The sequence below is a fragment of the Lacerta agilis genome, chromosome 12 (assembly GCF_009819535.1).
Source record: "Lacerta agilis isolate rLacAgi1 chromosome 12, rLacAgi1.pri, whole genome shotgun sequence".
Taxonomy (NCBI): domain Eukaryota; kingdom Metazoa; phylum Chordata; class Lepidosauria; order Squamata; family Lacertidae; genus Lacerta; species Lacerta agilis.
In genome coordinates this window covers 16,976,887-17,000,641 of record NC_046323.1, presented here as the reverse complement: position 1 = coordinate 17,000,641, position 23,755 = coordinate 16,976,887, and the positions used below count along the sequence as shown (strand labels likewise).

Below are 23,755 nucleotides of genomic sequence, written 5' to 3'. Positions count from 1 at the left end.
TGTAATAGTAATATTTTATTTATACCCCGCCCATCTGGCTGGGTTCCCCCAGCCACTCTGGGCAGCTCCTAACAGAATATTAAAAACACGATAAAACATCAAACATTAAAACTTCCCTAAACAGGACTGCCTTCAGATGTCTTCTAAAAGTCAGATATTTATTTCCTTGACATCTGGTGGGAGGGTGTTCCACAGGGCGGGTGCCACTACCAAGAAGGTCCTCTGCCTGGTTCCCTGTAACTTTGCTTCTTGCAGTGAGGGAACTGCCAGAAGGCCCTTGGAGCTGGACCTCAGTGTCCAGACTGGACAATGGGCATGGAGATGCTGCTTCAGGTATACTGGGCTGAGTCCATTTAGGGCTTTAAAGGTCAGCACCAGCACTTTGAATTGTGCTCGGAAACGTACTGGGAGCCAATGTAGGTCTTTCAGGACCGGTGTTATGTGGTCTCAGCGACTGCTCCCAGTCACCAGTCTAGCTGTCACATTCTGGATTAGTTGTAGTTTCCGGGTCACCTTCAAAGGTAGTCCCACGTAGAGCGCATTGCAGTAGTCCAAGCAGGAGGTAACCAGAGCATGCACCCCTCTGGCGAGACATGTCATGGCTGGCAGAAGTATACGTAGATTTATCCCTGAACAACCACTTTTGATTTCTTGAAGCCATAACCTAATTCTATATAAAATTGTGTTGGATGAAAAAAAGCCGTCACGAGAAATCCAAGCACTTGAGCTGGATTCCATCAAACACAACATGCCAGCTTCCCATTCCAGGAGGTGTGGTGCTGATTTGCCTGAGGGACTGAACAGTTCTTGTTGTTTTCAAGAATTTTTTTCTCCTCAGTAGCATAGTGCTCTTGTCATTAATCCACCCTCCTTAACAAAACCAGAAAACAGGCATTTCCTATTGTAATTGTTCTCTTCTCTGCCAGATCAAGTTTTAAGTATTCTGCACACTGGCAATGAAAATTTAGTGCGTGACTCACCATCTCTCAGGTTTGGGAGTTCTACTGAATCAGACCTACATCTAGCTCAGTATTGTCTAAATCAAGGACAGGGAACCTGTGATCCACCCGAAGGTGGTTTTAGGGTAGCCTCTGTTGCAGGGGGCACCACAGCAATTGCTGTGGAGCAGGGCATAGGGATGCATGTGCAAAATTTTAGTGTTGCGTGGGAGACCACAGAAATTTGAGAGCCTGAGATCTGCTAATGGATACTCCTGATCCATGACCGTTGGCCATGTTGGCTGAGGCTGATGGAAGTTGGGGTCCAGCAACATCTGGAGAACCTCAAGTTCTCCATCTATGATTGGGCAGTGGTTTTCCAGGGCTTCAGGCAGGAATCTTTCTCTGCCCGCCCAATAGATGGCAGGGATTGATATCAGGACCGTCTGCATGTAAAACTTGTGATCTTATGGTCCTTCCTCTCCTGTTGAACTTCTCTGATCTTCCGTACTCGTTGGTACACCTCCTCAATCTTACAACCATTGACCTGCTTCTCCTCCACCACTTGGTTCCATTGCTCTGCCTAGATCCTACACCCCCCCTCATGTTTCTCTCCCCAAACCACTGTATGCTCCCTTTCCTTCTACCACTGTGTCTCCAGTCTTGAGTTAACTAGGAAAGCGGCAGCTGAACACTATTTTCAACGTCACATGTCTCGGATCCACTCGCTCACTTGCCGTCAGTATTCAGCAGCGGCATGCATATTTTCCGTCCCAAATCTGCAGGCACAGGAAGAACCAAGAGAAAGCACAACAGCTTCCTTCAGTCAGCACATTCGCCTTCGCAAAGCCTCCTCCCTGACTATGGCGAAATCAAGAAACCTGTGGCCAACACATCACATGATCTTTGATGCCAGATGCGTTCTCTCTCCAGGTTGTGGGCGAGGCGGGTCCATCCCAAGTCATTTTGCTGCACCCTGAATATTAACCACTGCTATTTTATTTTCATACAGTGGTATACCTTGGTTCTCAAACGGCTTAGTTGTCGAACAAATCGGCTCCCGAACGCCGCAAACCCGGAAGTAAGTGTTCCAGTTTGCGGACGTTTTTCTGAAGCTCCTGTAGTCAACCGGAAGCCAGGCCTTGGTTTTTGAATGGTTTCGAGAGTCGAACGTACTCCTGGAACGGATTATGTTCAAGAACCAAGGTACCACTGCATTTGGAACTGTGGATTTTATATGTATCAAATGTTCCAGAGACCGTTTTGGCAATGTTGCACGTTGTGAGCTGGTCTGGCTTCCCCATTCGGTAGGAAGGGCAGGGTGTGAATAGTAAATAAATAAACAAACAAAGGACAAGATGGCGGCGGTGTCCCCCCCCATCTCATTTCATGAACATAAAAGTCAACCAGACTGTCAATTAAGTCTAATTGGCAGCATCCTCCACTACATCAAAGACCAGCAGGCTACTTTAAGGATGCATTGTGTACACATATCTGTTCTACAGTACTTTCCCAGTGCTCCACGCTGCCTGTGGCAGCCACTTCACCCTGCCTAATGGCAGGGCTGGCTCTGGGGCAGGTGGCCCTTTTGCGTCTTAGTCTAGTTCCGCCACCTCCCAGAGAGTTCTTCTTCTTTAGAAGGTCTATACTAAGAAGATACAGAGACAATTATTTTCATTTGCTTCTTGCATCTCCTGCCCTCCCAATCGGAGTGTATTTCAGAAAGCACATTTCCTCCCACTTCAGGCTTTTGTTCATCGTCACTTACTTTGAGCAGAAAGCTGAAGTACCGGGATCTCTTGCATGCTGTGGAGAGAACAGGGGGAAAAGTTAGTAATGATGATATATTTAAATGTGCTTGCAGGCTTTCAGCACGGAACGAGTTTTTAATTCACCAAGTTTAAGAAACGCAGGCATGCTTTTGCTGTGAATATTCAGAAACGTCAGTATTATGTACTAAGCTGGGATCCTAGAACAATAGGCAGGTAGGATCCTAGAATGCAACAACTGATTGGCTTGCAGGAGAAGACCAATCAGGCTCCAGGAGGGAAGCAGAATCAGCCAATCAGACAGGACTCATTGTGTAAATAATGTATATAAAAGCCTGAGGTTTTGGGGAAAATTAAATCACTATTTTACAAGCTGCAATAAAGAGCATGAAAACACTGCAGGACTCTGAATATATATTTTTTTTAATAAAGAAGGTCAAACCTAAATTTTGACAAAAGATCAGTCAACACAATCTACTTCATTCAGCACAGTCAGATTATTCAGTTTCTGATTTCTGCCTTGGGTACTCATGAATGGATCTCATTAAAAAGCTAAAGAACGAGGGGCACCCCGCTTACTTGTCCACATGGAAGCCACGTTTGATAGGTGTTTTGGCTCTAGTCTTGATACAAATCTAGATAATGAGGCGCAACCAAAAGAGCACTTGAAAGCATTATGAAAGGCTTCAAATGGTAACCCAAAGGTTTCCAAGCTCATCCCATTATGTTCACGGGCTTTCTCATGCTTCTGAACAGCGAGTGTTAAGGAACAGAAGAGCACCTGACAAAGAGACTCTCGTCACAGTTCCCAACAGGATATTAACTATTCCTGAAAACAAAATGCAAGGGAAGCTCAGGGTTGTTGTTTTTTTTAAAAAAAAAATTAAAAAATCCACCACATGTAAAAGCGCGCTAGAATCAAAAGCCACATCCACATTTACAGCACTTTTATTCCAATTTAAGACCAGGATAGACAAAAATCAATGATTTTTTAAAATAAAAAATAGATTATTTTTTTAAAATTTAAATCATGTTGGGTTTTTTTTAAAAAAAAATCCGATTTTTTTATTTAAAACATTTTTTTTTAATTTAAATTGGATTTTTTTAAAAAAATAAAATGCTTTTGGAAGAAAAAAATATTTCTAAAGATAGTTTTCTATTTAAGTTAGATTATAGTCCAAAGGCTATTCATCAGGAAATAAGGATTTGTTTTAAGTTTTTCATGTGAGCTAATACTCAGTCTAAGGTTTTTCTTTTTGTTTAAAGTTTAACCACATCAGTTAACAAACATGGACACGTATGCTATAATGTTATTGTTTTACTTAAATAAATTGTTTTAATTGTTATTAAGGAAATTATTATTTTTCATCTTCCAATAAAGTACAGCAGAAACATTGTCCAAATATTAAACCTCACAATAATTTCATAATTATCTGTCTATGTATTTCTAATAGTATAACCAAATCAGCAATTTTTGATATAACTGTAAAAACTACTCTGAAAATTTATAATTCCAAAAATCAAACCTTCATCTGGTTGTAAATATTAAGATTATACCAGCAGGAATGTCTTTCTGTAAAAAAGGAAGAATGATTTAAATCAAGTCTTACTGTCTAGTGATTTAAATTGTGATTTAAATCAAATCCATCCTCTTTAAAACTCATCCTGGGAACTGTAGTTTGCTAAGGATTCCCCCCCCCCAAAAAAAAAACTTCTTTGTGATGCATGCTGAATTTTAATGTAATCTGAACTGGCTGTGGGTGTTAATGAACAGTAGAACACACACACACATGGATATCTAAATTAAAGGAAGATTCCCTTTACCCTGTCTACAGGTGCATTTGACTATATTATACTTAGAGATGTCCCTTTGCAGAGTTAAACAATCAACAAAAATATCCCTGCCCTCACCACTCGCCATCTTCAGTCACTTCTTACACAGCACAGATGGGACTGTCACTTTCTCCTCCCTTGAGTGTAAGCGGGGAACAAGTGTGAAAGCTATGTCAAAGAGTTAGCACCACGCTAATCTCTAGTTCAGATGTAATGAGAATCCTTCAAGCAAAAACATGGGTTCATGGGCTCCCCCACTTATGAGGTGAAGATGGCTTAAACAAAGGAGACTTCATCCTTGTGAACAAATCACAGAATTGAAGAGTTGAAGGGATCCCAAGTCATCCTCTGCAATGCAGGAATTTCAACATGACAGGCAGCCATACAACTTCTGCTTAAAAACCTCCAAGGACCATCTCTCCTGGAAATCTGTTCCACTTTCCAACAGCTCTTACTGTTGGACTGAAGCCACTGGTTCGGAGCAGAAGAAAACAAGACTGCTCCCTCTTCCATGTGACAGTCCTTTACATATCTGAATGTGACTATCATATCTCCTCTCAGTCTCCTCTTCTCCAGGCTAAATATACCCAACTCCCTCAACCATTCCTCATAAGGCTTGGTTTCCAGGCTTGGTTGATCATCTTGGTTGCCATCCTCTGCATATGTTCCAGCTTGTCAATAGATTTTGGTGCCTGGATCTGGACATAGTATTCCAGGTGTGGTCTGACTAAGGCAGATTAGATTGGGACCCTTACTTCCCTCTATCGGGACACTTTACTTCTCTTGATGTCGAAAGCGCAGGTCATTTGCACACCAAGATAATAATAAACCTCAGCTTAATCCTACTTTGAACAAACTACCTATAATTGGAAGAAACTACGGTTTCTCATATTTGGATCTAAGGAGGTTTGGTCAAAATTGCGAAAGGAAACCTTAAACTCCTTCCCCACATACCAGGGATGGGGGTGAGCATACAAAAACTACTCTATTCCGAACTTAAAAATGGAAAGCGTAATGCTGGTGGTCAACAAAAGAGGTTTAAAGACTGTCTAAAGGCAAAACTAAAAAAATGTAGTATAAACACTGACAAACTGGGAAACACTGGGCAGCGAGCGCTCCAGTTGGAGAACAGCCTTTACCAAAGGTGTCATGGGCTTTGAAGACACTTGAACTCAGGACGCAAGGGAGAAACGCGCTAAGAGCAAGGCACGCTTGGCAAATCTATACTGTGATCAACTCCCACCCGGAAACCAATGCCCCCACTGTGGAAGGATGTGTGGATCCAGAATTGGCCTCCACAGTCACTTACAGACTCATTGTTAAAACCGTGTTTATGGAAGACAATCTTACTCAGCTACGAGTGATTGCCAAAGAAGAAGCATACAAACTCCAGGCTCTCACCTGCCTGTCCTTATTACAAACAAACCATGGTTTTAGCACTGCATCTTAACTGATCCACTCTGTGCGCTGCCACACAGCCTGTCCCAAAACAGCCTCTTGTTGCAAGAGAGTTACTGTGCACGGCAAAACACAAGAAATTTATATTTAAAGTGGAAGGGGGGAAACGTAGCTCGACTCCCTCACTTTACAAAGAAACAAGCCAGGAAAAAAGTAAATAAAAGGGCACGGGGCACTTTTTGTTTGTTTGTTAAATGGTCTATTGGCAATCCTAAATGCAGTAAGTGCAGGCTTGAAGGATTTCCTAGCTTAAACAATTTTGGTAAGTTGTCCAGAACGCCACGTTCTTGCGAGAATCCAAAGCATCTTTTACCGGGGAGTGGGGGGTGGGTTTTTGTTTGTTGTTATTCTAAAAGCCCTTCATTTGCTGCAGCCAATTAAAGAACTTCAATTTCACATAAGCAAGCTCACAGCCAAGAAAGGTCTCTCTGGATCCACCACAAAGATATTTAATAAAGGGGGGGGGGTAGCCTTGCCTCATATGCTTTCTGTGTGGGCTAATTAATGCCTCTCTTTTGGGGGGGCAATTTTCGGTATATAACCAGACATACATAACTGATGCGGATAACGTGCGCAGACATGTGTTTTAAAGCAGTGTTCTCTCCCTTAAAGAAAGTATAGTCATTATTTATCCATGTTGATTTCATTAGCATTGAAGGGTGTTACACACGCGCTCTTGTATCTACGCAACAAGGAAAGGACACACAAACATCCCGAAGGACAAAAGACTTTCCTAAGTTTTTTTCTTTTGGCAAAACAAAAACAAAAAACGACTGGTACTTCCTTTTTGAACACCCCAAAGCTCTTCTTTCAGAGAAACAAGCAAAGTGTCAAAACTGCACCAAACCGGGGGGCGGGGGGGGGGGGAATAAACCTGGTAAGACGGCTTGAAATCGGCTATAGTTTCCAAATCTCAGCTTCAGAGAATTTAACAGTCTACATCTTGCCAGCCATAACAAAATGGAACCAAACAAGAAGAATGATAGAATGCCCATGTTGTTGTTGTTGTTTTTAAATCTTCCCTTAAATTTTATTTTATTCAAGGAATAAAAAAAAACAACAGTTGCATACGTTTCAAGCCAATGCTGGTTACGCATAATGTTAACTGCTTAGTCTGTATGATTTGACCCTGGAAAAGTGTAGGGTTTTTTATTATTTAAAAAATTCAAAATAATTGTTTAATTATCAAAACAATGACCGCATTGATAACAACAGAAATATTTCTGCTGTTTGTTTTTTAAAAAGAGGAAAGCATAGGGGTTAACAGTTAAGCTTGCATTTGGTTCACATCTGTAGCTTCATTTGAAAGGTACAGAAGGTTCATACCACACCTTGAGAATTTGCTATGAGGTCTGTTTTTATATTAGCCTGGTTTGGACATCACACAAAACCAGAGTTTAGTGTCACAAGAACAAGCCATAGGAAACCTTAGGTTCACACACTCCCCCCCCCCACTCCATCTCTCCTCCTCTGGCACCGCCATGAGCATTTTGGAAGTGTTTTGCTTCCACTATGCTTAACCGCTTGTTGTGTTACAGAACCTGACATAGCATGGTCGATGTAAACTATGGCTTGTTTGAAACCAGCCAACTTCATACTATAGGCTATGGTAAAAGGAAAAAAGTAAAGGACCCCTGGATGGTTAAGTCCAGTCAAAGGCGGCTGTGGGGTTGTGGCCCTCATCCCGCTTTCAGGCCGAGGGAGTCGACGTTTGTCCACAGAAGCTTTCCGAGTCATGTGGTTAGCATGACTAAACCGCTTCTGGTGCAACGGGACACCGTGACAGAAAGCAGAGCACATGGAAACACTATTCACCTTTCCGCTGCGGCGGTACCTATTTATCTACTTGCACTGGCATGCTTTTGAACTGCTAGGTTAGCAGGAGCTTGGACAGAGCAACAGGAGCTCACCCCGTCACAGGGATTCGAACTGCAGAAACTTCTGATCAGCAAGCCCAAGAGGCTCAGTGGTTTAGACCACAGCGCCACCCATGTCCCAATTATAGGCTATGAAGCTGACTTGTTTAAACAAACCATAGTTAACAACAGTTAACATTAACCAGTTAAGGGTTCAGACAAGACAGTGATTTCTGGTAAACTGAACTCACAGGTGAAAGCTTCTATTTTGCTCATCATACCTGCACTAGAGAGGGGAGTGCTCGAAATCAAAGCAAACTACGACTCATTCACATCACACTAAATTAGGGTTTAGCATGATGTTTGAACATGGGCATTATGTTCCTTTGACTCTAGATTCAGTAGCAACCTACAAACAGTACAGGAAATATCTGCATATCACAGCAGTGGTGAAGTCATCCATTTATATTAAAAACTACCACCAGACACATGGCCCTAATGAATGAATTCCTAGTTATTTATCCAAATCTACCTTACCCTTTTGGACAGAATTGAGCATGAAAATGTGCCAGAATTGAACAGGTAGCACCAACATTTCCCTAAGTAGAGTGAAGAGAAACAGCTCTCAGCACCATTGCCACGTGAAACAGAAAAGGCAAATATCCCTTAATACTTAGTTATTGTACACCAATTATCCCAAGAAGAACCCCCCCCAATAAATAAATAAATAAATAAATTTAGCCTGTGCTGGAAAAAGTCAGAATGAATCAGAATGAGTCACCATCCACACTCACAGACTTAAAACACCACACTAATCGACTGACCTTTCCATTTTCTGTGAACTCTGGCTAGCTCAATTTGTTGTTGACTCAAGAAAACCTGAGCCGAGACATGCACAAAGATATCACTGAGATTAATTCAGATCCACACTCTTAAGCTCGCTGAGGGGAAATGAACGCTCTTGCTAACATGTGATGAAAGGAGCAGAAGTTCTTATCTGTGCTCATTTGCTACATTATCATAATATACATTTCAAAACAGAAATGTAAGAAAAGCCAGATCAGATAACATTTGGCAGAAATTGCCAGCATCTGGCGAGAGGAAATAAAAGCAGGATAGAAATGGCTATGAGTCGTGAGGAAAACCATCTCAGCCTCTAGCACTCTAAGCCTGACATTAACTATCAATCACTTTCATTATAATTTCATTTGGAAATGAAAAGGCAGAAGAGAAGGGAGGCCGTTTTCATCCATTGGCCAAAGTGCTCTTTGAAAGCATAGGCCAGGGGTCAGCAAACATTTTCAGCGTGGGATGGTCCACTGTCCTTCTGACCTTGTGGGGGGCCGGACTATATTTTGAAAAAATAAAATAAAAATGAACGAATTCCTAAGCTCCACAGATAACCCAGAGATGCATTTTAAATAAAAGCACACATTCTACTCATGTAAAAACACAGATTCCCGGACCATCCGTGGGCCAGATTTAGAAGGCGATTGGGACGGATCCGGCCCCCGGGCTTTAGTTTGCCTACCCATGGCATAGGCCCACAGCTTAAGATTGCAGGTATTTTGTTCAAACAAGTAACTAGTTCAAGCCAGAATAGCATTGTGGGTAAAAATTGCAGAAAGTTATGCATTTAAGGAGAGGTCAAAACATGAACTCCTTTAGAACAATTCCCATCTGACCTGCCACCATTCTGCCCAAAGACCCATTCAGGCGATGATATAATTGGGTAAGCCTATTAATTTTTTCCTGGATTCCCTCCCACACCATTTCAAGTTGCAGATGTAGCAACTCAAGTGAAAGATGTGTTTGAAGCATTGACAGCATAAAGTGGAGAACTGGGACTCTAGATACAATCGTGTCCATGCCAGCAGTACTCCAAAAACAGGACTTCCTGAAGAGCAATTGTTTGCCACCATATACATTTAAATGGCATGACTCCCCCCCCTCTCCTTCTCCCTCTCCCTCATAGTTATTTCATAGTCTTATACCAACCAACATGTTCACAAAAGGACAGAATTGGGACTCTGTCAAAGGACAACATAAACCAGGCATCCCCAACCTTTGGCCCTCCAGATGTTTTGGACTACAATTCCCATCATTCCTGACCACTGGTCCTGTTAGCTAGGGATCATGGGAGTTGTAGGACAAAACATCTGGAGGGCCGCAGTTTGGGGATGCCTGACAAAAACTAATGTATAATTGACCAGAGTGATACTTGGTACCATTTGTTTCCCAAAGGATGCTAAATAAGAGCATATCAAATAATACTTTTTAGTACAGATCTGAAGATATTAATACTGGATTTCCCCTTAGTTTAAAGAGGACAATTTTTGCTTTGCTCCTTGTGTTCTAAGTAAACTTGCTCTTGAATGTTCATCATACCAGTTCAAGAATACTTAACAAAATATTTAAAGGGAGGGAGGGGTGTTTTCTTAAGGCTGCAACCCTATGAACATTTATCTGGGAGTAAGCCCCATTGCTTAGTAAATTCAGTGGGACTTATTCCTGGCTAAAACGTATAGGACTGTGCTGTAAATGTTCATTTGTGATTTTTAATTAGCAAGGTAACACTCCTATATACCAAAAATTATGACTGAAGTATAATATCTGAAATAAACCTGGGAGTATAACTTGTGAAATGAGTCTTAAAAATCCGATGAGATACTCATACAGGTAACAGATAAATTAAACTGATTCACAATTGCAGTATGACCTTTAGACAACGTAAGAACTTTGCAAATATTATACTGAATGCAAGAGAGAGCCACACTGACGTTACAGTCAATGGGATTATGTCATAGTTTTTGTTTTTGTTTTAAGTGAGCCAATTCCTGTCCACCCTTCTCAGACACAAACACACAAAATGTTGATAAAGTTATGCAGGGGGGAAACAAGCATCTAACATGGCCTTCATTCTCTTGAACAAACTGACCAAGAATTGATCTGGAAGAGAGGATGATTTCTCTAGCAGGCCAAACACACTGTGCCACACTCACCCACCAAGTCTGAGGAACGGCAAAACCTATCGGATAATTAAGCTCTTGGTTAATCAAAAGCAGGGAAATTCAGTCAGCTGCTATGTATTAACAACTTCCAAAAGGGAGACCATAAAAAGGACATAAGTATGGATTAAAAATTAACCACGATTGCCAGAAAGCCTGATATGGCAATTCCACCCACAGAAACATGTGCTCAGACCTATCTGCCAGCACATGGCATACATTCTGCTGTCTTTAACAGCACTGACAGATACAGAAGCAATTATACAAAAAAGCCAACTTTCTCTAGAGTAGGATGGAGGAGAGGGAAGCTGAGTCAGACTCTAAGAATACAGTTACTGGGATCTGATACATTTCTCCTTCACTCTATATTCTCTTTCTCTGTTCTCTGTTTCAATATTTTCTACTCAGTACGGGAAGCTCTTTTAGATTTATTGCTTAGAGTGTGGTGCTGATAATGCCAAGGCTGCAGGTTCGATTCCTATATGGGACAGCTCCATATTCCTGCATTGCAGGGGGTTGGACTAGATTGGGTCTCTAGCTGTTTTTGGACTACAACTCCAATCATCCATAACTCACCAAGGGTTTGAGACCCATCAGCTACCCTCACTTGGTTTAGCCTTATGCCTCCTTCTGGCAACTCCAGCAGTATTGCTCTGCTTTCCTTTGGACCATATCAGCAACACCGAGCCAGGGGGTGGGTGGGTCTTGTCATCTGGGCACCCCATACACACTGCCTCCATACACCCACCCACCCCCCAGACTTCCATACAGACTGCCCAGGCATGCATCCAAGGGAGGCCGCTTTGGTGCAGCAAACACAGCAATCTGACTTCACCCCAGAAGCACACTCCACTGTCTCTCGAGACCGATGCCAACAACAACAATTAAGCAACATTAGGGTTGTCCAAATGTGGTCAATGTGCTCGACGAGACCTCAAGGGAGAGACAAACGCTGTCCGCCATCTTTGTTCTATAACAATCCTTTCACGGCTACAAACATTCCATTCACACAAGGAGCCCCAACCTCTGCATGTTCAGTAGGACTGCTAAAAGAACCTTATGCATAAGACTTCTATGCACCTAAGGCTCTTTCCGTGTGATGGAAAGATCCAGCTTTTCCCCATGCCAGTTCAGAGATAGATAGATAGATGATAGATAGATAGATAGATAGATAGATAGATAGATAGATATAGATAGACAGACAGACAGACAGACAGACACACGCAGGATCCTGCTTCCTCATCTATGCATTCATGAAATGTAAAATTGTGTCAACCAGCCTAAAGTCATTGCTTGATCTTACAGTCATCTTGTGATGAACATGTCCATGTGAGCTCACCCTTACTTAATAAATTCAAAAAAATCTCATCCAGAAAATTATGTACGTCTCTGTGCATAGGAACTAGCAATTTGGGTAAGTGTTGGGCTTAACTCGGTGTCAGCATAGATTTACATTTTTTCACATTAAAACTGACCCAAATTCTAACTGCTCCTTACCTCACAACAGCATTCTGTGTCGCTTGCTATACCGACGAGAGAGATGGGTGACTAAATACTTTTTAAAATAGCACAAAATATCTTCTTAATTAAGTTTTTTTATGGGAACCCAGACAGGTGTTATTCAGCAGTTTATCAACCACCTGCTTAGGCAAACGACCTTGAGGCCATCAGACTGACATTGAGGCTGTTGTATTCAGTATGGTAGACATTTGGCATCTATTTTCTCTTCAATTGTAAGTTTTTCACTCACGTGTGCCTTCACCAACAAACGCCAGACACACGCCGAAGACACAACACCAAAGGCTGGCCAAATTATTTTGGCACTTAAAGCAGAAAATCCCATAAGCGTCTCACCGCTCAGACTAAAAATACATTAAATAACAATTTGTTAGTCTTCTCATTGCACATCGCTCTACCTAACAGCAAGACCAGCTCTGAGTGTCTTCCAGATCTCATGTCAAATGACAGGAGAAAGGCTTAGAAAAACCAGTGTTTTAGCATATCAGGTTAGGACCGGAGTCACTCAGGTTCAAATCCCCACTTGGCTACAAAACTCACTTTAGGTTTTTTTCCTCTCTCTCAGGCCAACCTATCTTAAAAGCTCCCCGAATGAAAGATAGAATAATAAATGACAGCAATAAAACAATGAGCAAAGTGCAATAAATCTGATAAACAATAATAGATCTGAAGTTACATTCTACAGTGGCAAGCCCATGTCTTAAATATTTGTTACAGAAAGATACACACACTTTATTTTTAAGAAAAGAGCAGCTTTTATCAGATTCTCTACCTAAGCCTTTTGTGAAAGTGTTTAGATGTTAAGTTGTGTGTGTGGCTATATAAATGATTCACAAAATCTTTCCACTGACACGGGACACAACCCTTAGGGGTTTTTTTTTGGTAACTCTGCTCTTCCAATTGCTCAGAGAAAGTCCATAAGAATATGGACATTGTTATCACGTCTGTTATAGGAAAGTAAAATGTTGATGGGAAGGACACCTTGACTACATTTTAAAAAAACTAACTTGGTAGGGAAAGTTTGAGGAAAAGGAGGAATATGCAGAGCCCGGGTTCTATTCTAGTAGGGAGAACAAAATTATCTCCATCTACTTTGCATCATGCACAATTTTATACACCTGTATACAGGGTGGATTTGATTTAAATAACAATTTGCCATATTTTTCCATGTATAAGACGTCCCCATATATAAGACGCCTCCTATTTTTGGGGACTCAAAATTAAGAAAATACCCCTCAGCACTAACCGTGTATAAGACGAGCCCCAATTTCAAACCTAATTTTTTGGTTAAAAAAAAACCCCTAGTCTTATACACGGAAAAATACAGTAAATCACCAGTCAGTAAGACTTGATTTAAATCAAAAAAATTTACAGAAAGACTCATTCTTGCTGGTATCATCTTAATATTTACAACCAGATGAAGGTTTCATTTTTGGAATAATAAATTTTCAGAGGAGTTTTTACAGTTATATCAAAAACTTCTGCTTTGGTTATACCATTAGAAATACACAGACAGACAATTATGAAATTATTGTGAGGTTTAATAAGTTAACTTTATATTTGGACGACGTTTCTGCTGTACTTTATTGGAAGGAGAAAAATAATCATTTCCTTAATAGCAATTTAAACAATTTATTTAACTAAAACAGTAACATTATAGCATACGTATCCATGTTTGTTAACTGATGTGGTGAAACAATTTCATGAAAAACTTTAAACAAATCCTTATTTCCTGATGAATAGCCATTGGACTATAATGTAACTTAAATAGAAAACTATCTTTGGAAAGATTTTTCCTCCAAAAGCATTTTATTTTAAAATTTAAAAAATCATTGATTTTTATCCACTCAGCAATAAAGCAAGTCACAGTCTTTTTGTTTTGTTTTGTTTCCCAGTACATTTTAAAAATCCGATTTAAATTAAAAAAATCTGATTTTTATTTATTTAAATCATTGATTTAACACCCAACACCCTGCTTATTTGCCTCTTTTCTCCTGGCTCCAGCAGCACTGAAACAATAGGGCAAGGACTCTGGAATCTCCCTGCACCAAATAAAGTAGGGTCTCTCTGCTATGCGTGCAACTCTAAGTCAAGGTCTTGCAAACTCCTTCATTTATACGATCCTTTAAAAAAAAAAATTAACACTGCTGCCTTCTGTCGTTTTTCACAACATTTTGAAAAGTTTATTTCAGAAGAGGGCATCTGTTTTCTCTGGAGGAAAACATTACCTTGCATTCGTGAGTCTGCCTTGCCTTTCTTCCAAAACATTTAACAGAATTTAAACACTGTAAAAACTGACCTTAGAACGAGCCCATAAATGAGAGACGAGATTGAGCAGGAGGATGACAGAAACCATATCTGTTTTGAAATATATGCGCAGATACAGGGATCACAGGTCTTCTGTTCTTAGCATCTGAGGATAAAAAATAAAATGAAAATAGCATGAATCAGCAAATGCTTATCTCACAGACACTATGCGCCTAGAAACTGTGATCAGACATACTGAAGTATGAACTCAGAAGACATGACTGTACCAGTTGCTCACAGGAAAGTTTTACTGATCAGAACGAAGATCTAATCTGCCAAGTCTGAACTGTATTGTACTTGACATCACCCCAATTTATCATCGTTGTAGCAGTATAGTATAAGAACCGAAGTGGAAGTATACACATTAATAAAAAAATAAAATAAAGTAATGAAATTCTGTATACTTGAGCACTTTTATACTTAACTTTCAAAAGTAACTTTTAAAAACTAAATTCCAAAGGGACAGTTTTCTCTGTGCTTAAAAACTAACAAATTGGGTTTGTTTTTTTAATCACATCGCAATCCTATGGAACATATACTAATTCTTTTTATTTATGTATTTATTTATTTATACTTTTCACTAATTTTATACATTTCACTAATTTTACAATCATTTTGGCATTTCAAAACTTGACTTCCTTCCCCCTCTTTCTGCAGTTCCTTAAATTTGTTTTTAGTATCTTCTGCATATCCAAATTAACTTCTTCTTTAAATATATACTCTTATAAAACTGCAGGTTATTACAATAATCCTGCCAATGTTTTTATCTGTTTATAATTTATCTGTAAATATTCAATAAGCCATTTCCATTCTTCTATTTTTTTAAAAAATGTTATCTTGATTTCTTATTCTTCTGGTAACTTTTGTCATTTCTGCATATTCTGTAAATTTCTGTATCCATTCTTCCTTTGCTGGGACTTCTGCTACTTTCCATTTTGAAGCAAGTAACATCCTTGCCGCTGTAGTAGCATACATGAATAAGTTTCTATGCAGTTTAGGTAGTTCTGTCCCTATAATTAAAAAAAAAAAAAAGCTTCTGGGTTTTGGGTTTTTTGTTTTTTTTACAAAGGTTATTTTAAACATCCTTTTCATTTCATTATATATCATTGGAACTAATTCTAATCCCACTCCCACTCCCTTTAGTCAGCATTTACTTTTACTTTTTACTTTTCCATAGAAAATCTATTATGGGGGTGGTGTTAGAAGGAAGAACTGTTGCCAACGGACTGTCCTTGATATCAGAATGACCCATTTACAATAGTCCAAACAAAATTAAAATAATCCTTCCAGTAGCACCTTAGAGACCAACTAAGTTTGTTCTTGGTATGAGCTTTCGTGTGCATGCACACTTCTTCAGATACACGAAAGCTCATACCAAGAACAAACTTAGTTGGTCTCTAAGGTGCTACTGGAAGGAATTTTTGTTTGTTTGTTTGTTTCAACTACGGCAGACCGACACGGCTAACTACCTGTAACCATTTACAACATTAAGCCCTCACTGGAAAAGCATATTCAGTTACAGCGGTTCAGCTTTCCTCATCTTATTGCCCTACGGCTGTGTTGGACTGCAACTCCCAACACCCTCAGGAAGGATGGCAAATGGTCAAAAATGAGGGGTGTTGTAGTCACACACATATACACACATGCCACAATAATGCATTTGTTATTCATCAGGGTGCCCAAGCCAAGAATTCAGTCATGAGACTCAGAGTTGACATCGACCAATTCAGAAACAAAAACAAATCTGGTGTGAAAGATTCCGACCGCTACACAGAAATGCAATGGTTTGGCAATGTCAATGCAGACTCTTCTCTCGATAGGTTTTAAGTCTAACTGCATTACAGTTGTGGATGAAGAAAGGATGTTTTTATTTCTGTTTTCGCAGCACGAGAAACAACGCAGCTATTTTCTCACATAAACTGTGCTAAGTAGCAGGACGCCACAGGTTTCAGGCCATAGGTTAGTGAAACTAGGCAGGACATCATATTAAATGTGTCAAGAGAAATAGGTTTTCTAGCATGCAAAGAAAGCAGTGGCCATAAAGATGTGGGCAGACTATCTAGGGGAGGGGTTGGAAACCTTGGGCCTAAGGAGAAAATGCAGCCGTCCAGGCCTCTTTGTCAAGCTCACAGTTCGCATCTCTCATTGGGATTCCCCCCCCCCTTTGGCCTGGCTGTCCTTGAACGGCCAGAGTGCCTCTGTCTTTCCTGGATGGAGAGAGATGCTTACATAGAAACCTCTGACTTTTGCATGGTGGAACTTGTAGCCAACTGTACATAGGTAAGAGTATGAAACCTCTGGAATATTGCAGATACTCCAATATTTTCCAGGGACCGTCCCAAATTTACAGAAGGTGTCCTGGTTTCTGCTTTGATCCCAGAATGCTCCACTTTTCCTTAGGACGTCCCTATCTTCATCAGAGAAATGATGGACGGTTTGGAGTTATCCGATTCCTGAGCTAAGGACATAAGTAACTACACAACCTTTAGAAGACATCTGAATGAATGTATGTATATCTGAATGAATGTATAGGGAAGTCTTTTAATGTTTGATGTTCTATTATGTTTTTATATATGAAGGAAGCCGTCCAGAGTAGTTGAGGCAACACAGTCAGATGGGTGGGGTAGTAACAATAGCAGCAGCAGCAACAACAACAACAACATGGTGATGCTGATGATGATTGAATAGAACGTCCCTATTTTCACCAGAGAATGGTTGGAGGGTATGATATTGCCCACAGTGGCAATGAACAATCAAACTGTGCTGCTCCTGACTCAAAAATCTCCTAGATCATTCAAATATAACTGCAGTTGAAGGTACCAGGGCAGGTATAGTAAGGATATATCAGTTTAAATAACAGATCTATCACACTCTAGGGCAACACAACATCCATTTGCTAGAGCTATCATGACAGCAATGGAGGTAGCCATCTGGGACAAGGGCAAGCAGGGCCAACAACAGGGAAAGCCATTCAGGTGGACTGTCATTTGAATAAATAATGTATAAACTCAATTACATTACATATATATGTATATATCCCTCAAACACAAATAGGTTGGAGGGAGCTGTGAACACTGGCATTCCTGACACACAGAATTCTGGCCTCGTACTGAAGAAAATAGCCAGTTATTTATATACTGCCTCTTGACGTTTAAAAAGGTCCCATGGTGGTTTATAATAATTTTTTTAAAAATTTAATTAGCATAAAATATTTCAACGCCAATTTGGATATCAGGACAGTGGACATTGTAAGAATAGCATAGTACGGCTGAACAACAGTAACAAAACAACAGATAAAACCCTTAAAAGCATTCTAAGGTTTGCACAATCATTAAAATGACAAGAAAAGCAAACTAGAAGCACTTAAAGTAAGCCACCAAAATAAATCCACAGCAATAAAAAAAAGTCTTAAGCACCTGCCCCAAAATAATCATCCAGAGGCAAACTGGAAGGGAATTCTACAAATGTAGAACTTTAATCAAGAAGGTTCCATCCGGCATCCTGGTGGAAGGACACAGAGAAAGATCTCTGAAGATGAAGGCCTTTCTGGGGGACACTTCTTTTTTACTAGGCCTATCTTCTTTCTTTCTTCACATCACATATAGACGACTGGAGAAGAAAGGAGACCATACCAAGCCTGTGGTGTTTCCCTCTTACCGTAGACGAGGTAAATCAGAAAACTCGACTATTCGCCATTAGAAACAGTGGTACTTCTGAATACCAGTTGCTGAAAACCACAGAAGGGGAGAATGCTATTGTGCTCGGGTGCTGCTTGTGGGTTTCCAATGGAGGTCTGGGTTCGCCACAATGAGAAAAAGATGCTTGACCAGATGGGCCACCGGCTCGATCCAGCAGGCTCTTATGTTATTGCTGCCATAAGGGTGTTCCCCAAATGAAGTCTATTTGCAACTGCCCTTCTGCTTACACCTATTTCTCTCTCTGGCTGGATCTATACACATCAAAGAAGCGTTTCGGTTAAACGCGTTGCAAACTTCATATGAGAAATTGGGTTGGCAAAAACAGAACTCCACAGCGCCATCTGGTGCCATAGCATTAGAATGCATAAACAACGCATATAAAGCCGAGACCTCTATCCATCACACACACATACCCCCCCACCCTTAAAACAGAATGCAAAATTCACCAGGCACATTTTGCACTTGGCTATTGGCTATTTGCGATCAAGTGAAGACGCCTGGGCGCCAAGATGGCACCTGACAAAAAAAAGCGCTGTGGTCTAAACCACTAAACCTCTTGGGCTTGCCAATCAGAAGGTCAGCGGTTTGAATCACCACAACAGAGTGAGCTCCCATTGCTCTATCCCAGCACCTGCCAACCTAGCAGTTCGAAAGCATGCCAGTGCAAGTAGATAAATAGATACCACTGTGGCGGGAAGGTAAACGGCATTTCCATGTGCTCTGTTTTCCCGCACAGTGTTACGTTGCACCAGAAGTGGTTTAGTCATGCTGGCCACGTGACCCAGAAAGATGCTGTGGACAAACGCCAGCCCCCTCGGCCTGAAAGATGAGGGCCGGAATCCCATAGTCGCCTTTGACTGGACTGAACCGTCCAGGGGTCCTTTACCTTTACCTGACCTTACCTAACATCTCCACCATCTGGAGGTGCCTGCCTGGGGATCATTTGATCTGCACTGTTTTCACGCATTAGTAACACATCCTGTAGAATTCTATCCATGATATTGCATCTGCACTATCAGAATGAATCTTGGGAACCAAAAAGTTGTATTGAACAATACAACTTTGGAGTTCTTCTGGCCCCAAAATGGCAACTGGGCATTCTGTTTTGGTGACTGTAATGCTGGTTTAAGAAGCCCATTTGGCACTTAGCTTATATACCTGAGTTTCTAACAATGCCTTAAAATAACGAAAGCTATTTCAGAGCACCTATGTTTCACAGACAAACCTTGTATTCTAACTCCATTGTAAATCCAACCTTTCCCGTTTGGAGGACTGAGTGGGTCAAGCACATTTCATATAATCCTTAATGGAGTAAAAATAATTCATTGACGCAGAAATACAGTTGAACCGTTGTAAGAGAGAAAAATTCTGCCAGCTTCAGTTCTTCTGCACAGAAGATTCTGCATCAGCAATTGTTATTTGGCTGTCAGAAGTAAAGGGCATCCTTTATCTGAGAAGTGTGAGAAGTGGTAGTAATTCATTTAACCAAATGTCTGCATTCTCCTGTGGAGAGGTGAAGCATCTGCTGCTTGATAATTCAGACAAGCCTAAAAGTAATAAAGGCTTATCAGTTTACAGTTTGTACGGAATAAGAATTGGAGTCGTCCTCCGCCCCTCCGCACAACTGAACCAAGGCACCGAGTATCAATTCTAGTGGGTACACAAAAGACCCAACAGTTGAATCTGAAGTCTGCCACCTTCCGGGTTATTACCAATGTCATTCAGAGGCTTAAATGAATCAGCACATCTAGAACAAAGTGATTCACTCACAGGAGAAAACAGAAAAGAACATTTGTGTTTCATTATGGCCCAAGACGTGTATCTTCATTCTGAGGATTCTGCACATACGAATTTTCATTCAGATACAAACTTCTCAGGGAGGAAAACCTTATTGGACCAACTGATGTGTGTGCTGAAGTTTAAGCCTGTTTTAAAAGTTCAGTCTGATACACTTTTAATGCAATTGTTTAAGGGAAGGGTGAAGACAATTTCCAGATATTTTGTCACTTTTTTCTGTTATAGCATTTTTCACTGCTTTTTTAAAAAAGTTATATTGTATGGTATTTTTGACACAGAGGTGCATATACTGTGTGAAAGCATGACTTTATTGCCTCTGGCAATAAATAATAATCATAGTGGCGCAGAAAACCTGAAAATGTGATCAGGTTCTCCCTCACTATCCTTGCCCCTTGGCAGGGGCAATTCTTTCGCAATTTATCCCTGTGTACAGCTGAAAACGCGGGCAGCATAAAGATACATTCAACAGTGTAAACAAGTTATGATGGATGTAATAATGGAATACTGAATGGTATAGTTTCTGTAAATTATGCAGGGATTTAGGATATGTAAAATGAACCACGGAAAGAGAAAAAGGGAAGTCACTGATATCTTGAGTACTTTAAATTGTAAAACAAAAAATTTAATATAATATATATATACACACACACACACACACACACACAGTGACACCTTGGTTCTCGAACTTAATCCATTCCGGAAGTCCTTTCGACTCCCGAAACCATTCGAAAACCAAGCTGCGGCTTCCGGTTGGCTGCAGGAGCTTCCTGCATTCAAGCAGAAGCCATGTTGGACATTTGGCTTCTGAAAAACTGTTGGGTTTTCAGCGTTCTGAAGACGATTTGTTCGACAACTAAGCAGTTCGAGAACCAAGGTACCACTGTATATATAAAAAGAATCTGGAGCCTAGTAACATCCATTTTCCACACAGCTTCCCTGCCCTCTATGGGGATCCGAGAGGCCTGTGCCCTAGGGCGAACTGTGCTTTCCCATGTTTGGACACACTACATAGTTTTCTTCTTCCGAAAGTAGCAGTAGAGCTATCTCTTAAGTACTGGAGCAGTGGGAAGGGAAGAGAGGTTGCCCCTTTGCCCCCCATGCATAATTTCAAATTTAAATCCCTCCCAGAAACTATTCGCCACAGAAAGAAATAACATATGCATGTGTGCACATCTTTTCTTGACAAGGATGACTACGCAAGAGGCCACAAACAAACTATTATACATTGCTGGAGGTCTGTCCTTGTGTGGTGTCTATATAGCACCATCTTGCAAACCAGCCCACAGAGGTAACTAGCCGGCCAGAAACAAAACTACAGTACAAACCTGTTAAGAGGCTAGTAGGCTGCAGTTCTGTGCTGGTTCCAGAAAGCATCAAACAACAGTCCTTCTATGAAGCAATCAGACTGTTTTCCACCACCATGCTTGGTTTTCATACTGGTCATAGAGGAAGGGATTTTTCTTCCTCTGTGGCTAGAACAGAAACAAATGAAGTGGCGAATAAAGGAGAGAGAGAGAGAGAGAGAGAGAGAGAGAGAGAGAGAGAGAGAGAGAGTACTGTCTCTCCTCTACCAGTCTACTCCTTTGCATGAAATTCCTGGTCTTCTGCAGCAACTAGGCAAGTTGTTAAATAAAAGGCTAAAAAGCACATTCACTCACTCTGCACTAGCTTACACCGATTAAAAGCTAAGACAGCATGCATGGGATTTGGGGGGGGTAAAGGAGTAGATAAATGTAACAGTCCTTCAATACACCATAAATAGCTCAAAATACACCTCGGCTTTGTTATATAGGTAAGACCACAGTCTCATGCTTGCCCTCTGAACATATGCATCCAATTCTTTCCAGTGTGCCAGTCCATCTGCCTACATGTTGCTAGATGGCTGACAGCAGCTTTAAGCAACTGGTCTGGAAGCAAGTCACCTGAAAGGAAGAGTTATTCTCCGCATTACCTCAATGTGTGATCAGAGTTGATAATACTCACCCTCCCCCACCCCAAAAATAAATAAATTCAGCTGCCACATTCAGAGTGCATTATGGGAGTGCACATGTTACGCAAAGTGAAAATGCAGAGGTCTGCAAACTACTCAAAGTAGTAATTCAGAAAAGCACTTTGCAAGCCATACCCAAGGAAGAACGAGCTTGGTAATTGCAGGAGAGGAGCATGTAGATAAGAGGGAACTTACTAATGGAGAAATGCAAAACCAACGGTGGAATTACAAATTCCAAGATACTCAGTGTAACGTTACAAGCAGGAAAAATACAACAAACCCATGTAATGAAACAACTAATTGCAAAATTCGTAAGAAGTCTGTTTTTATCCTTTCAGTTCGGAACCTGTTGCAGTCCTAATTATGTCATCAAGAGCACAAACAAGCCTGATAGCTCCTTAATTTTAGCCTCTATGGTACCAACCAGCCCGTTTCTTTTCCTCAACCTACACTTGGTGACAGAAACTGGTTGTGGTGGAGTACAAGACGGTAAATGAAATCTCAGGTCTATGATGCGATGGAGAGATTAACAGAGGAACTATATAGGAGTTGCCAGGGACAGTGCAAAATGTCAGGACTGGCAAAAGCAATGAACAGCAGCTCCTCGGGCTTATGAAAGTCCCAACACAGGCTCTCCTTCTCACTGCCAGTTAAATTTTGAATAAGGAAACAGAAGAAGATATCAGAGAGGGATTGTGATGGGGGCTATTTTATAGCATTTCAAGCTAAACAACTTATTGACCAGAGTAGTTTGGACGTTATTTAGAATAGGTTGGGGTAAGGTTTATGAACATGGAGATCCGGTTTTTGAACTCCCCAAATTCCAAAACTTTGCCCCTACCACCAAGTATCCGAACGATCATAGGGCAAGATTGATGACGTTATTCTTTCTTTCTTTCTTTTCTTTCTCTTTCTTTCTTATTCAATCAATCAATCAATCAATCGCCCTATACCCACAGGTTTCAGGGCAGTTCATGACATAAAATCACAAAATAAAAATACATAAAAAATAAAAACAAGAGCAACCCATTAACTCCCAATAAAGCTTTAAAAGGAACTACAATAATATATATTATATTATAGAGATATTATAATATGTTTTCTTTTTGCTTATTAAAGTAAACAAATGGTAATGGATGAGATCAAACTGCAACAATGAAATGGGTTTTGCTTTTGCTTTTAGTTTTTAGAGAAAATGCTGTTGTGTTTATGTCCTGCTAAACATCTGGTTAACCGCTATGAGAAAAGAATATTGAACTTTTGTTCTGATCCATCTTTTTATGAATGTGTGGGGAGTAACTTAAAATATGCAGATTTACCATTATGACGGTGTTCCAACTGCAGGCATGTTAAATGTTCTACATAAGCTATCAAATAAAATTTAACAAGGACAAATGGAAATGCACCAGAAAGGGAGGGGGTGGGAAACCTAACTAACTAAAAAGCAAAAGGGAAGAGGGAGGATTACAGGCTAGGTAATGGCATTTTCGAAAAAAGGATGTTAGGATTTATAGCGAATAACAAGCTGAACATTACTCAACAGTGTGATGCTGGAGCACTGAAAACATGCAAATTAGGGTGCT

The 23,755-nt window shown here is 40.6% G+C and overlaps 1 protein-coding gene across 5 annotated transcripts in view; it reads right to left on the bottom strand.

Moving 5' to 3' along the window:
- Positions 1 to 23,755, bottom strand: part of THRB (thyroid hormone receptor beta) — a 194,744-nt gene that overhangs the window by 96,449 nt on the left and 74,540 nt on the right. For all 5 annotated transcript variants that reach the window (XM_033165175.1, XM_033165179.1, XM_033165178.1 and 2 more), the window contains exons 2-3: positions 14,680 to 14,793; positions 2,707 to 2,744 (exon numbers count right to left, since the gene is read on the bottom strand). The gene's annotated coding sequence lies outside the window, so the exon portion shown is untranslated. The remainder of the gene's footprint in view (positions 1 to 2,706; positions 2,745 to 14,679; positions 14,794 to 23,755) is intronic.